Source organism: Varroa jacobsoni, unplaced genomic scaffold (genome assembly GCF_002532875.2).
Source record: "Varroa jacobsoni isolate VJ856 unplaced genomic scaffold, vjacob_1.0 scaffold_1108, whole genome shotgun sequence".
Taxonomy (NCBI): domain Eukaryota; kingdom Metazoa; phylum Arthropoda; class Arachnida; order Mesostigmata; family Varroidae; genus Varroa; species Varroa jacobsoni.
In genome coordinates, this window is record NW_019214010.1 from 75,130 (window position 1) to 91,533 (window position 16,404).

General features: G+C 39.7%; 1 long non-coding RNA gene across 1 annotated transcript; it reads left to right on the forward strand.

Annotated features, from left to right (window-relative positions):
* The first annotated feature begins 14,320 nt into the window (after window positions 1-14,320).
* Window positions 14,321-15,555, forward strand: LOC147752639 (uncharacterized). The gene is made up of 2 exons (XR_015313537.1): window positions 14,321-14,462; window positions 14,875-15,555. It is a non-coding gene; the product is annotated as an uncharacterized LOC147752639 (long non-coding RNA).
* The last annotated feature ends 849 nt before the right edge of the window (window positions 15,556-16,404 follow it).

Consider the following 16,404-nt stretch of genomic DNA (forward strand, 5'->3'; position numbering starts at 1 on the left):
TTTTGCGTAATTTGCCACCGGAAACATGTACTGGACTTTTCCGCTGTGCTGTCTCAGACCAGTTTAACTTAATCGGCATAAGAATACTTTTATCGCTTAGTCGATTTTCGATTCTTCCCACGTTAGGACCTAATCAAATACGAGCTTGATGAGAAGTTTTTGTTTAGGTCAGACAAAAAACCTTCTGGAACATCTCCCCTTTACTTGTATAACACCGAAAGTCAGGCGACCCGGCTCCCTCGCTTGTGCCACTATAGTAATACTACCATATAATCTCTATCCATGTATGCGGGTTTACCCAAACACGGCGCGTCGCTTTCTGGTACTCTCAGAGTTTTGGTATCACTTCGTCGGCCTTTAATTATGAGCTTTAATCCTTCGCACTCGACGAGTCGCCTACGTTATAAGCGTTTCGATATTGTGAGCCATCTCACATTGCTACCAAAATGACGCGTACCGGTTTAGCTTCGCCGTTCGCTGGAAGAAGCAAACGCCTTACAGTCGCCCACTTTGCGTTTGTATAACCGTAGATGCATAATTATTCATCTATTTATATTATATTATTTGAAAATATTGCAACGTATAGACTCACTCAAATTAAAACTATCCATTCAACTTCTGTAAATACGAATATATATTAATCAATTGATGATTAATTTATTACATATTCGCTGTCAGTATTCACAATCTTCTCAACAAATGTATTTATCTTTTACTGTACATGTTTCTTTTGGTAAAAAAATTGTCCATCGAGAATGCTATTACAATAGAAAAGCTTCCTCTCTAATGATAATTACCCTTGTGTCTCTTTCGGGGGCTTTGCAGTTTCTATTGGGTCTTTTATATTGCGTAGCCTCATTGACTCGATACAATTGAGTTACATGCAGACAAGTTCTTGTTGGTGACCGTCTTGTTTTTGCCAAGTATCTCCCAGTGTATACGACTTCTTCACCGCCCACTAAACGCTAATTTATAATACTGCACGATGTCTTCTAAAAAAAAAGTCGTAACCAGGAAAACAAGAAGTTAAATAAAATGAGAAATTAAAAAAAAAACTATGGATGTTTTTTTTATATGAAGTTATTGTTACAATTAGTTGCTGATTGTGTCGTTGCCATGAGTTTTTATTGATCTGTTGGAAAAACCTCGCATAAGGCGAGCAAGACCCACCCCGATTGGACTCTTAGTGGCCCCATGCTCTTATTGTTATATTTTCCAAGATCTTGTTCATATAGAGAAAACGGCTAGAAATGCTAAGTGAAATTAACTAAAACGTATTAATAGTTCTGCTTTTCGGGGTCTTCATCAATTTCGAATAGCTTACCTGAGTGAGATACTTCTTCTGTGTCTAAGGTTCCACCTTACGACTTAGCAGAGCCCTTTGAACAGATTTCTACGTTACTGTACACGGTACAACTATTCCGGATGGCTTTCACAGCTGTTGAGTTCGGCCAAAGACGAAAGAGAATAGCCAAAAATGCACTTTTTCACCAAAAACTTCTATTTTCGGAGTCTGAACTCGACGAAAAATTCTGTTCGCTCCACAATAGGCCCATAAAATAGAATAAGCGTTTTTGAATGGCCTATCGAACTAAATACACTTTGAAGAGGTAAAAGGTAAAAAGACCTCTGAAGAAACAATGATGTGACGTCTGTACCAAGCCAGTTAAACGCCTTTTTTTATGTTTCTTGATTATTAAACCTAACTTCACTTTTGAATGGGCTGTCCCATTAAAAAAAATGCTCGACACGCTAATAAATACTGCTTGTTTTTTGTCGCAGAAAGTATAACGGTATCGTAATAAAGTATGATAAAGTATATAATCAGCCAAATGTGTATAGGCTATATGCAAAAAACTTTTCAAGTTGTAACGTCGCCCTGTCCCAAGTTAATTATATTGTCCGAATGAGCATTGGGCTCAAAGAGCCGCCTATTTCAACATACATAATCATGGAAAGTTATTTTCGTTTATCTAGCGTTTGTTTGACTCGGTGTTCCTATTTGATACTGTAATAATGTGTGCTGACCTGATGACTAAACGAACAGATCAAGCCCCTAGAGATGTTAATAGAAGTAAGCGTTCCGTCGTCGGCCTTTCGAAAACGGTGGCCTAGTATAGGACTGCGCTAGCCGGCATTAGCAGAAGTTTCCTCCTATACTCCATTGTCACCCGCCAAACATATTGCGTAGTCCCAATTGGATTGCATCGAGAGTACCGCCAAAGTATCAAGAAGATTGTGGGGAACGAAAGGCAATTAATTGCAACTTAGTAATAAAACAAGTTGTCTGCTGGTTCACGGAAAGAGGGCTAAAGTGAAAATAGAGCTTCGCCTCTTTGCTAGGATCTTCACCAACCAACGAATGCTGTTGATGGCAGCAGTGCTAACCTATTACATCGCATATACATATTTTTGGTAGCTGGTTGAATGTTGAAACTACTTGGCGCCATCATTTATGCTAGGTCTAAAGTCGAATGGGTTACATCCAATACATGAGAGATTCACGAGACAAAAAACACTCAACAAGCGAATAGCATAGGGCATCCTTATTGAAGCGTTGCGTAAGCTAGCGCTAACTGGTGCCAAAATATCATGAGAACACGTTGATATAAAGAGTAAATCAAAATTTCAACCAGCTTTCTATCATAGCCTTTTTCCGTATTCTGGCAATAGATGCAGAGCGCCCTACATAAGGTTATACACCGCCAACTTCTATGTTTGAAGTTACAAAGTTCACATAACCTTTAATAGGTTAGTAATTCAATACGATTACTAGATCGTCTGTTTATTTCTTTACGTTTCTAATTACATCTTCATATTGTTCACATGATCATCAATCAGCATGATCAAGGAGAACTGACTCCCTCTAGTAAATTGCAAAGGATTTGAAATCATTATTTTCCGGATCGATGTCTAATATAATGGGCAGAAAATAGTATAAAAGTCCTTTTTTGCAGAACTGACGAGGGATATCTATCCCGACCTCGAGCAGCCAGCCAACAGCTTCTTTTTCCTTTCCGTGTGCACAGAATACGAGTGCATATGTACACACATATGCCAGACTTTATTTACATGAACGGGTGTTGTAAGCGTGTTTTGCTGACAAACAAGTATTTTCGTATCTATGTCCGGCTGGGCGTGAAATGCAGGCACCACTCTCGACCCAACTCATTTCTTTCTCGACCTGTCTCTGTTGATAAGTTGCTACGATTTGGGCGGACCCTAACCGCTCGTGATAGGCTGCGTTTGTGAAAGTAAAAGGTATTTTTGGGTTTCTAAGCCCATGCGTTGTGGCTCTTACGTATGCTGCTGGCTGCAAGACGATGCCAGCCTAGCAGCACATTCGAGTAGCAGGGGCCTCATGGTGGATGTGAGGCAAGTGATGCCTCAGGGGCCCTCGTGCCACCACCACCGCTATTGCCGCTCTACCTCTGTCTATGTTTACTACCGTATCCAGGGGCTAGCATGTTCCAACTGGTCGCACGCTGCACGGGGGTACTAAGCTGTAAGGCAAAGGTACCGCTCGTTACTGCTGTTTCCCCTATAAAGTATCAGACTGCCTATCCTTCGTTCGTTTGTTTGCATTGCTCTTTCAGCCATGTACAGTAGCTATGGCAGTTTAGCATGCAATCTCTCTCTGCGTGCTGCGAGGTTATAGTGAGCCCTTTGAAGAACCAATGCCAAACCTAAATGCCGAGAGCCCCACGTGCGGCTCTCCGAAGGTCCAGTCTCTTCAGTTATTTTCTACGTCAGTGACGACGGATGCCCAATATTATGGAGGGAGAGGAGATGCGAAATTGAGCGTAAACAACGTAAATCCGTCTCTACGTTCTTATGCCATCTGTCTATCTGTCTAAGAGAGTCGACTAAAAATAGAGGTTAGAGTGAGCCCATAATCTATTGCAGAATAGCTGGCAGCAGCTTTACAAAAGCGCGCGAACCCTTGTTAGTTCCTCGCATCCAAAGTGAACTTAACCATTACCAAATATAGTTATGTGCATACGTACATTGATTCGTACAGCGCAACGCAGGACTGATTACAGCTAGTAGGTAAACGCGATTGCAAACTGGATTTACTAAGACTGATATACCCATGTTCGTGAACCTCTTTACGAACATACTTCTAATGCTTTGCCTCCCACGAACGAAATGTCATCCGAAACGTGATTTTCAGCTGTAATCCTCAAATCAACCCTGCGTATCTATTCAGTCTTAGAAAATTGCAGCGGAATAAAAAGATCACTTGTTCTTACTGTCTCGCGATGCAATGTCCGACCATTCTAATGTGCATTACTCCGCGACATTAATTCGCTTAACTGATTTTTTTTATCGAACGATCGATCTCTGATCTGAAACACGACAACTCGATCTAACCCACATGCAAGCACATCTCAGTGCCTTCACCGCAATTGTGCACAAATGGAAAAAGTGCTATGCCAGTAGAGCATCTAACCCACACAGTCGTTTGTACTGCCCAACTTTACGATTGCAGCCTCGATCACTTGTCTAATTAATGAAAGCTAGTTTACCACGTCATATTTGATGCTGAAGAAACTCCACATTATCTCAACGGCAATAACAAAAGTCTTAGTATCTATTTTTTTTAGTTCTAGCCGGAAAAGGGAACATCTAGTAGCTTTTAATAAGAGTACTCAGATTTCAAAATATGGTACGCGGGCAACTATCGTTTGCAAGCATTTCAATTACTAGTGGAATACAGGGCACATTTTTTTGCCTTATTACCTAAAAAGCTGCGCCTGGAATACACACAGATTGATTTCAGTTATATTGAAGGCTCAGTCATCCTGTCCGCGGCCTAAGGGCCCACATTGTACCGTTGCGTTTATTGAAAGGTTCTAAACGTTGTCCAGATATTGTTGTGATACCTCTAATGGTTTCCCGCGCGATTGTGGCCTGCCAGGCCTATGTAAGGCTGGAATAAAGTTTATGAAGTACACCCGCACAACCTTGCTCTCTATAAAGTTACTGATCATTTTCTGGATTTAATTTGATCAAACGAATTTAGTTTGTATAGAAAATAAGACCCTGAATTTGTGTATCGCTTTTTCAGCTTAGCGAGTGCGTCTTTATAATAGCACAATACCTTGCACACTGTTATAGTGATTTGACAGGATCTCCATAAGAGTTTTGCACCAATCCCGAATATATTTTCATATGGTTAGCAGACACCTTGACAGGAGTACGTGTCATCCGTTCTGAAAAAAGGCCGTTCTGTCTTTATATTAAAAAAAAAAAAACATATAGGCGAAGTGAATAGTTTCCAATATCTTTACGGTAAAAAACAAGGCTGTTTTTGGGACCTGCAGCCAGTAAGCAGTACACAGGGGATCTGCCTTAACGAGAATACCTTTATCAATGCATCAGTATAAAAACGCTCCGGTCCATTCTTACATTAGACGAGCTTACCACATGTCATGAAATGCAGCAAGCACCCAGCACGACGGAATCTAAATTTAGTGTCTACATTGAGACCTTTTTGCCCTCGGTCCTTAAAAATGATATAAATCTTTTGTTTCAAACACAGCCTTAGAATGAAGCGCGGTAAAGGGAACACTAATATTTTTCCCTTCTAGCCCCAATCACTAGATGATGAATATTTAATAATCACGTACCGATGCAATCTTTACTTTCTTTCTTGCTCTTTGAAACAGAATGCCGATTCAACGTTTCATTCCGATTACGCGCTAGTGATCAATACGATCCTGAAGCCGAAGTCCCAAAAGAAACTACGTGACGGCTGATAGTGTAACATGCAGTGACGTTTTCATATCATTCACTGTCGAACTTTCAGAGAGTACTGACAATTGCATTATACTAGGATAAATCAAGTAAATTCAATAAACTTACGATTTATTAGCAATTTTAGATAAAGCCAAAGTGGAACTTATTTATTTTTTTTTCATTCGAATATTTTATAGACGCTAGACGAAGGCATATGGATCTTGATAATGAGAACACAGTGGTAGCGTTCTATATTGTTAAAATACTCCCTATTCTATGTTGATTAATCCTCCATTGCAACCCCGCGTAAATATAAATCGTACTCAGAATTGGCTTGCGTCAATGATTGATATGATATGTTAGATTACGTAACGATATGGTATGGATTACGTAATTATGTAAAGATACGAGCACAAACCATTGGACTAGATTGAGATATATATTTATACCACTAATACTAAACTGTATCAATGTAACTAATCAGCTGAGACGAAGTAAAACAGCGACTGTCTGTTATATCTATAGGTGCATTTGGTATAGCTATTACTTTACCTGTCACGTATATGTCATAGTGTAGTATGTGAAACTGACTGATTCCACAGTTCTACTATAGCACAATGGTATTGAAAAGATCAATTTATGTAATCGAAATACTTTTCATGTGTCACAACTCCGAGGGAAACTCAGCCAGTCAAAATTCCGCCACTATCTACTGGGATTTCCAAGCAGTTGGCCATTAACTATCAGCTCGGTAATTAATAAAATACATTTTATCATTAGGCCTATTTTTCAACTAGCGTGTTGGGCCAGTGCAGCGTACGGTCCATTAAAAATGAGATCAGAAACATAAATCTGATAAAAAAAGAAATAGATGCAACGAGAGATGGGTAGTTTTAGGTCTTTGATTGAATTTATCGAAATTAACAAACCAGCGCCACAAAAATATGAAGTGTAAAAATTAATGCAGGTCACTCAATCTACTTCATTCTATTCTATCAGCCTATTTCCTGTCAGAGTGAACGGCCTGTACGTTGTACACGTTTGCACGTAGACATTCAGTTTTGGTGACCTATTAGAGCACGACCTGCAGGGTTTTGCTCTGATTCACGTTCTCTTTACACGTTTGATTGCTTGCCCTATGATAGGAGGACTACAGATGGGACCTGCAGCTTTTGCCTGTGCCAGGCACCTTGTCTGTCAGCCGATTAGACAACCGTCTCCCTATAGTGAGTGACTCATCGGCACACACTGGAAACTCGAACTGCCCTACCGGCAAGCTGATCTTTGACGGAATAGGATAGAAATCTACTAGACCTAACTGGGGGCAATCCTTTAGCTATTCGTTCTATCTAATAAAGGCAAAGAAACAGCTTAGCCTTACGACGGTCATGTTATATGTTACGACTTGCTCGTTCAAGCAGCCCCGTCACGCCTGACGGTTGTTAAACGACCGTAAATAGTGACCGAATTAACTGGCAAAATTTGCTAATATTCAGAACACAGTGTTATGCATTGTCAACGCGCGTTGAACCCGTAAATCGCCGAATGCCTTGCGTGTCTACTCAAAAACGTTTGCGTGAGGTAACCTATGTAAAAATGAACTGATTGAACATGGGGATTGCGCACTCTCAGCCGTTTTTCTCTCTATTTCAATATATTTGTACGAAAAACTTGAGTGAGCTTCGCCAGGATACCACTGTGCTCTAGGCTATCGGCGGAACTAGCATGAGTCTTATGGTGACTTTTTCCTCGTCTGTCAAAGTTCTTATTGAGTGCTGCGATTCAGGGATGATACTTGGATCTATGGATGCATAGGACACTAAACGTTATGGCTGATGTAAACTTCGTCGAAAATACGTGTCCGCAGAACCAAACATGATACAGCTATTGCAGTCAAAATGTCTTAATGCAGAGACCCGCATTCGTGCAAGATGGTGCTAAACTTTTTGGTATCGGACCGTTTTTATCGATCATATAATTGATGGAGCACTACTTAGAGACAAAAGAAGCCGACTACTCTGTTATGATAATCTATGTTTAAATATATGTTTACTGAAAATTTCATCTAACCCCTTTGCAATTTTCGTATGTGAGATCGTTGGCTTGCTGTGCGGATGTAGCAGCTTTTGCGTGGGCTTTTCATTCATCTATCGATTGATCCTCTTTGTCCATATAAACTTTTTGTTCCGCGAACCGTCCCACCATTTGGGGATAAATAACTTATTATGAATAGGAAAGCGGTGTAAACTTACAATACAAAGTAGTCACTCCGCGGTTTCTTCGTTATGCAGCATTGAGCCTAAAAATCGACTATAGTTTGAAGATTTTAAATGACCCGGAGAGAAGCGATATGCCGTTACACAATCACTTGGACAAAGTACGTACCGGAAAGCACCGACGATCTGGCAAGGCTGTGTTTTGCCCATTAAATGCTTTTTTGTGAAAATTATTTCTGCTTTCCCTAAACAAAGATGTGCAACGAAAATGCGTTCGATATCTGCTTTTAATAAATTGTCTCCGGCTTTCTTCTCAGATGATTTTTTTTATATCAAGATTAACTGCTCCTTTTTCCGGACACAAAACGCCTCCAGTGCCATTTACGTTTCGAATGCGTTCATTGCGTCAAATTTTTCATGCCTATAGATATACAGGTTTTTTCACCTTTGATAAACATGTTGAACTCATTATCTGTGTTCATTGATCCTTAGGACATGTAGTACGAAACATTCTTTTTTTATGCGCTCATCATGTGGAGCTCGCTTATAATACGGAGACCTTTATTTAATAGAGAAATGCAAGGAAGATTAATCGCGGGTCGTTACAGGCTTGAGCTACCTGATGATACAACTTTCCCTTGAAATGCCAATTTCAAGTAGTTAAAATGAATCATACGACTTTTCAAACAAACCACTGCAAAAACCTGAACTGTTCTACGATTTGTCTACATATAATGAAATGCCCGAACAACCGGTTAGTACCACACATAATCTTAATAATATTAACTCTTAACATAAATCCTCCTGAAATTAAGAGAAAAAAATCAATTACGTTAAAATATACGTCAACCTGTTTCATGTACTGTGATTTTTCGCTACTTTTTTTTTTTTTTTTTATATGATAACAAGCTTCACTCTAAATATAGAAATACTACGAATCCCAGCGATTGAAGAGTTATTCGGTCTCATCTTTATCCTTCATAGTCTTCAAGTAACAGCTAAAATATATTTAATGAATAACTCCCCATATTTCTATTCTTGCTAGAATAGCATAATAAATATTACTATAGTAGTAGTTTATAAATAGTAATATGTTTATATTAAATGAATAAAATAAAACAAATAGATAAATAAAATAAAAATGTTTGCACCTGTGGGAACACGTCCGCTTTTCTAAAATTTTATCCTACTGTTTTCGTATATTTGTAGACTACTGATAAGCAATGCACATGGCAACTGATCCTGGTGCAACTGTAATTCACAAAAAAAAAAATCGCCAAACTAAAACAAGTAGGTATTAGATAAAAATCAATTTTGAGAACGAGCCTATCAGTTTTACTTCAAATAACCTTTATTTTTCAGTTAGCAAAACTTGTAAAACGGACCTTTCAATCAACAACACTACAGGCGTTTGGGCTGAAAAGGCTCAACAAGAACTAAGCAGAAACTTGAATCCTGCGACCTATATAAGGTTTAAGGTCAAGTTGTTAACTACAACTAACAGATGAACGCAAGCTCGCAGGCTATTACAGCCAAACAGGTACAAAGTCCTATTGCCAACATTTCCTTTCCGGTTTACTTTGGTCCCAATTAAAAAGAAACATCAAATGATTTCTGAAAGCTATGATTTGTATCGCGAAATTTCAATTAAAACTCTAAAAACTCCGAATGTGTGAGTTTCGGCCTATGCAGGTTCTATCGCTTCTGTTTCTATAACGAAAACAGAAGACTATTGTAAAAGTCAATTTAGCCACTGCTTCGCGAAACGTGCGCTGACATAAATCCATATATAACAATTAGGAAACAAAAGCAATGGTAAACCTGTTTAGTTTTCTATTTCTGTTTATTTTAACGGTTGGGAAGATCTTCCTTTCCGCTCTATTACGCTCTAATTCTATGCCCAAAGCGTCACATCATGGAATGAATATTATTTTTTAGTGTTCCATTATACAGCCGTGCGCCTATAACCGAGTGGCTGACCTATATTTAGTCATACATTCAATTGAGCCTGCCAGTTTTAGCTAGGTAATTAGGTACGACAAGCATGTGTAACAACGGTACAACGATGCAACAGCGTAACACTAGCACACGTAACTAAAAAGCAGTTCTTGGACCAGAAATTAAGCCAGCAATATAATAACCGTTACCGACGGGCATCTGTGCAGACCACCGATCTGCTACAGTGGATAGAAATCCTACAATCTGGCAACCCCTGGTAGCTAGACCATAGAAAGCCGATTAGCAGAAATCTCGGAAAGGAAACGATCTGTTAGTCAAAACGCATACGAAAATCTTACAGTAATCTATATGTACCTAGTTGCGGCCTTTTAAAGTCAAGACGAAGCGCAGTAAATGTGTGTGCGTCTGTGTTTTTAAAACTAAGTACGGCTAATACTGTATGCCAGTTCTAAAATAACACGCATCAGTGTACTTAACGTGGCATTTGCTTTAAGACTATGCTCGTAAAAAGCTCCTGACTTAACCTTAAATATCGGAACATCTAGGAATTTTTTGGAAGAATCTTAAGTGAACGATTTCTAAAGCCGTACTTCACAGAAACTAGATGTCTGTAAATTAAAAAGAAAGTTAGTAATTCCTCACGAATGCAGCAATTGGGCTTGTAGTTACATAAAATTCGACAGTAATCAATTGTTTTCTCTGCCTTTGCTCGATTCGCGGCCTTGTGAACGTCTCAGAGTGCCCTCAACTACAGGTACTACGGAATTACTCCAGAGGGAACGACTGAATTTGAACAGACTAAACCACTGTGCGGCCATAACCTGTGAAATTTTTATATGTTGAGGGGACCTTCCTTTTAGCGAAGGTAAGTGGTACAACCCGTTACAGCAGCAACCTAAAACATGACCTAGCGGCTATATCATGTGGCTCCGTTCCAGATGTCGCTATTGTGAAGGTTCGGCCGAAGAGAATTGTTTCGGCCGAAAATAAAATCCGTTTTGTAATTTTTCGTTGCGATGGCGTACATACTTAGAGTCGGTAAATATGGCGTAATTTCGTATAACTTCAACCGGCTAAATCTTACTTAATATCTGTAAACAGTTTTTTATTTGATGCGTTCCGCATAATTTTCTGGCCATGATTGGCCGGACTGCGCGCCCTTCATTAAAGTAAAAGCCTTCAGTGCATGTATTCTTGTTTGTAAACCTTGTGCATGGTCAGCTACTGTGAAATCGATCAGTTTCCCCCACAGTCGTAAATAAACACGTTTGATGCTTAGATATTTTTTTTCCGTAGTTGCACTTTTATAAAATGACCGTTAACCTGTTAGAGGTACTTTGTGTACAGATGGCTTCGGCAATCTTAAAAAAGTAAATAACCCAGTAAATGTTTCTGTGTTAGCAGAATAAAGAATCTGACGATCGAGCAATTAGCTTCACTAAAATATTGAAGTTACAAATAGATGGTGTTTAGGGTTTTTCGTCAGAACCGAGATTTTGATTTTTGACCAGTGGGTATTTAGAAGATATTATTAAGAAGCCAAGTTCAACTGCAGCTCCTTGTACAGTTCGATAACGATATTCTCTGAACCAACCAATAATCCGCTTTACAATTACGCTTCGGTACACCTGGACGAGCAGTTATGCTTGATCATGTAACATTGGAAGAAACAAGAAAAACTTACTTATCCTACTTTGATTTTTGATAAAACAAAAAATAAAATAAACCCGAAATTTTTTTCAACTCGCAAGGAGAAACCGAGTCTACCGATACACTGTTATTATTAGCGTCGCTGAGCGAGAGCGCCTCAATCTCATTGCACAGAATTCGTTTACTAACAAATATTCGAAGTTCTAAGTCTAGTTCTGCGGTTAGTACCTGCCGGCATGAAAAAACCTGTGGGCTTCGAGTCCAAGAAACAAGTACATCCATCACAGCATCATCACGACGATCAGCAATGCGCTTACTGCTAGGGTTTAATTGTTCTAACAGTTCTTACAAAATCATCCAATTTGGTTTTACACTATTGTACGTAACGCTGGCCATATATGTGATTTGTTTGGGGACAAACATGGTCTTGTCAAAGCTTCAACACCGATTGACCCACACCTCGTGAAACACGTCACAATGTTCGCCATGAGTGAGCTTATAAAAAAATTTAACCGCACGAACTTTGCACCTTGCAATTTAGCCGAATATCGGTTTAAAATTGACGTGTAATAAATAAACGATTGAATGTGATGGATGTATTTTTATTTAAGCCAAATTGTGACGTCGCCCTATAATTGTTTGGATACTTGCTTGTGTACACATACTTGTGAGCCTTGGCCTCTTTAACCTTTAAGAGTACCTACAAGTATATCTAACACGACTCGATTAACCTAGTATAGCACTGGTTCAGAGCTATGCAATGTCGAGCATGCTGTTATAATCGAATGGAAAATAGTTGTTTTATACGAAGCATCCAATGTTTTATTCAAAGTCTTCATAACTGTTCTGGGATAATAATTCGGCCCGCAAGCTATTTTTTTTGATAAGCACAGGTGCCTTACAAAGTTGATTGTTTCAATTCTTTGTGATAGTTGTATCTATGGTACATAAAGTAGGAGTATTGTACTAACAACCGAAAGATTTCACGACCGCGCAAAAAAATTCGAAACATTCTCACTCTCTCCCCATTCGTCACTCTCACTAATTTTATGATGGAAGCCTTCCTCGCACGACCGCATGTCCTGCACGAGTGACTTTATTTTATTAATGAACGTGCGAGAATATTAACATATTTTTACGATTAATCGAATCGATATTAAACAGTTCATCGACAAAAGCAGACCTTTTAATCATTTGTTTAACTTTAATAAAACAACGTGTGCTGGGGGGATCCGCTCGCTTGCCTGTCAAACTTAAGAATCGGCAATATCACATTATTATAGTTATAGCATTTAATAGCCTAGAGTACTTGGTCATAAATCATAAGCCATCACCCCTAATGACGATGTTAGACATTCGAATAAGTTCAGCGCCTGGCGTACTATATGTAAATGGCTGTCAAAATTTATCGAAAATGTTTATTCATATAAATATTGGCTAAATAATTACGGTCAAGAGATCTCGATTCGTCTGGGCAAGTGGTTGCCTAGAAATCTATACAATATTAGTACGGTGCGTGAAATTGAATCCCGCGACGCGCAACGAAAGACAATCATTCCCTTATACCCATTGCATTAATCAACCACCTCGGCGATTTTCTGAAAAATCTGTCTTCTGTCTTCGTCGCCGCTAAAAACAGACTCAAGGCACACGAAGGGATGAAAACCAAAGAAAAAAGGAAAGGTTACGATGACCAAATTATTTCGCACAAGACATTCGCAGAACTTTATATATGAATAGCAAACGCGCCATAATCTTTGGAAGGGGCGTAAATAGCGGTGCTGCCCACTTCGTGGCTAAATAGCAAAGTCGCTAATAATGGCATACACCGGAAGCACTGCAATCCGGACTAGGATGTGTGGATTACTACTGCTGGAAGCAAGCTCGACACCTTTGTATAACTAGGTTTAACATTAATGTAAAAGTAACACATAGGACTGATGCATATTTAGCAATGATAGTCGACGGATCGGATCGGATGGGGACGTGCTAGATAATATCCTCTGTCATTATAATGAATAGCCAAAAAAACTAGCTCCCAGAGAAGTAGCAAGCAGCCCCTTTGAACTGGGAAGAAAGGAGAACTGCTGCCATCGTGGGCCTTCAAACTCGATTGCCCCGTGAGTTAAGTTCAACCGTTGCTGGACGGAAAACGTTAATACATATCGTTGCTCTAATGTGAATATGAACATAACACATACGTACATATCTAGGTATTTACAGCGCTGATGACAAACATCGCGTCTCCTCGATAGCATCATGTTCCAGGTAACTACCTAATTGTTTGTTATCTTGCCAGCAAGAGATTCATCATTTACAGAACAGGACTGAGAAGAAAACTAGCTACGACATTCAAATTCATATTATATTACTCGAAGCGCATTAATGAGTTTTTTAGCAATCGCTAATCTCGAGCTTATTCTGTGAGCCTTTTTACAGCTGAAATTTTCAAAGAAGCTTTGTTAATACGTGGATACCGAACGATTTGTGTATGAGTAAGACTAAAAAATAACGAGCAAGCATATCATTGAGAACAACTGAATACGAGGCTGTCTGTAACGTGTGAGCTAATACAGCTACTACGCTCTGATACAGACATCCTCCGTTTTCCATTTGAAGCATTAGATTCTATTTTATTTAGCGTTTCGAAGAAGAACTGGCACATTTTTACACATATTTATACATATCTAAGTGCAAATTTACACTGCCCACAGCAAATATCGGATATTGGACGTTCGAAGTGCTACTAAATATAATTCGACAAGCGAAAACGATGTTCAAAAGTTTGTGCTGGTGAAGTATTCATATCATTCTCCGCGGTGGATTTGAAAATATTTTAGGCCGTCACACCGTCAGGAACCTAACCTGCCAAAGTGATTCGCGAGCGCGTTGCAGGTACGCCATTTTCGAAAGCATTTATCAAAAACCACTTGCTCATATATATATATATATATATATATGTCATAAAACTTTTAAACAATGGCTCATTTATGTAGAAATTAAAGATGCAACCGTCTCAATAAATTTCAGAAAGGTATAGATTTTACAGAACGACATAATTCGGCCTGCTGCAATTTATTAGCCTCTTTAAGCATCTAAGCAAAATCATGTCAGCTGTCATACGATTGTTGTTACTTATAGTAAATCTTCTATTATTATCGGAGTATTTTACTAGGAATTTCATATGACGAAACTTACACGAAGCAGTATGATCTAAGCGTTCTGTACTTTAGTTGTATGTGCATGTCTTTCCTATTCCTTCGAATCAATTTCTCTCCAAAGATGCAGACATTATCGAACGTTGCAGTTTACCACGCCATGACGGTAACTAAGTGGGAGAATATAAATACAATCATACAAAGGATAAAGATTAACCCAATTACGGCGGATTTCCTCTAGATGTGCGGTATTCACTAAGACTGTCATGTCACTCGGTCAGTGGCCAGCACCGCTAACACCTGAAGATTCAAATCCAAAAAAAGCCCTTTAAGTGCAATCATACATAGACGACAGGCGTTACGAATATTTTTTGAATAATCACTGGCCTCCGGCTGGTAAATGGCTAGTAGATAATGTAGCGACTGCATCGGCACGTAACGCCTGACAAGACGGAAGTTCACGGAGAGACTCCAAGGTGGCAAGAACACGAAAATTGCCCTTCTCTCTCAAAAAGGTTGTCAAGTTACGTTATGTGTATATTGGCGGAAATTCAGAACTAAAACTTTCCGAGACAAGGTGTTGCTCTCTCGAACTACTAAAATGTGTAATAATGGCGACTGCTAAAAGCTTGGAAAAAATGAAGGTTTAGTTGTAGAAGTCAGTCTGTCATATACAACTTTTTGCATTGTGAAAAAGTGATCTAATTAACACGCATATATGACGTAACACTGCAAATAATAACCACGTACTGTATAAACCCGAAAGCCTGGCAGAAGACTATCCTACGAAATAAAGCATTATGTGCGCTTGGATTCTTGCCACACAGAAATCACTCTGACTCTGATTATATAATGAGTGTAAAGTGGCTATGTGTCTTTTCTGACTCTTAGAATAGATAACCAATTAGACCTCTCTGATTATCAAGTGAATATCTTTATTCCTTTCATTTGTCATCGCTTGATTTCCCACCTTCTCATTGTCATCAACATCACTATCGCTCCCATCACTTTATCGCATCAACGGGAAGGTCTCCCTTTACTATTGTTCGTCTTTGCCTTTTATCGTCGTTTTCCCGTCTCTGGCTGCTGCTGCCTCCTGACATCCGAGACCAAAAGAAAGCATCACTGCGGTACTTCACCCCTGTGGCCTCTATGCCAATACTGCTTTCGCTGTTTCTCTGGCTCGCGGCCTGTTGTTCTCCTATTCACTTCATCGTAACCCTGCGATCGTTTTTCCTCCCCCCGGGTCCGGTATCCCAACCTGCAGACTTCGATCATCGTCGGGCAATCCTACGAAACTTGCTCAATTTCATCTTTCTTCTCACAGCGCCCTCGTTGTTCCTTCTCAAGTCGAGGTCGCACTGAAGCCTGGTTGTACTGAGGTAATTCCACAGCCAATGAGTTTCTGCGATATGCGATCGCAACAACAGCAGACTGAACGAAGAAGACCCACCACTACCAACGGGGGCCCATAGTCAAGGCTGTCTTCCGAACCGTCTCGTTTCACACGCATACAATACCAAGAAGCCCCCGCCCCACCTGTTATATATCCCCCGGCGTTGGGCCTGCAGCGCCCTCTGTGTGCCTTGCTGTGTAGCAGTGTCGGGCCGCTGGCAGAGGGCGCCACGAGTGGGGCCCTAACCCTCGACCGAAGGAAGGCAACGGTAGGAAGGACATTT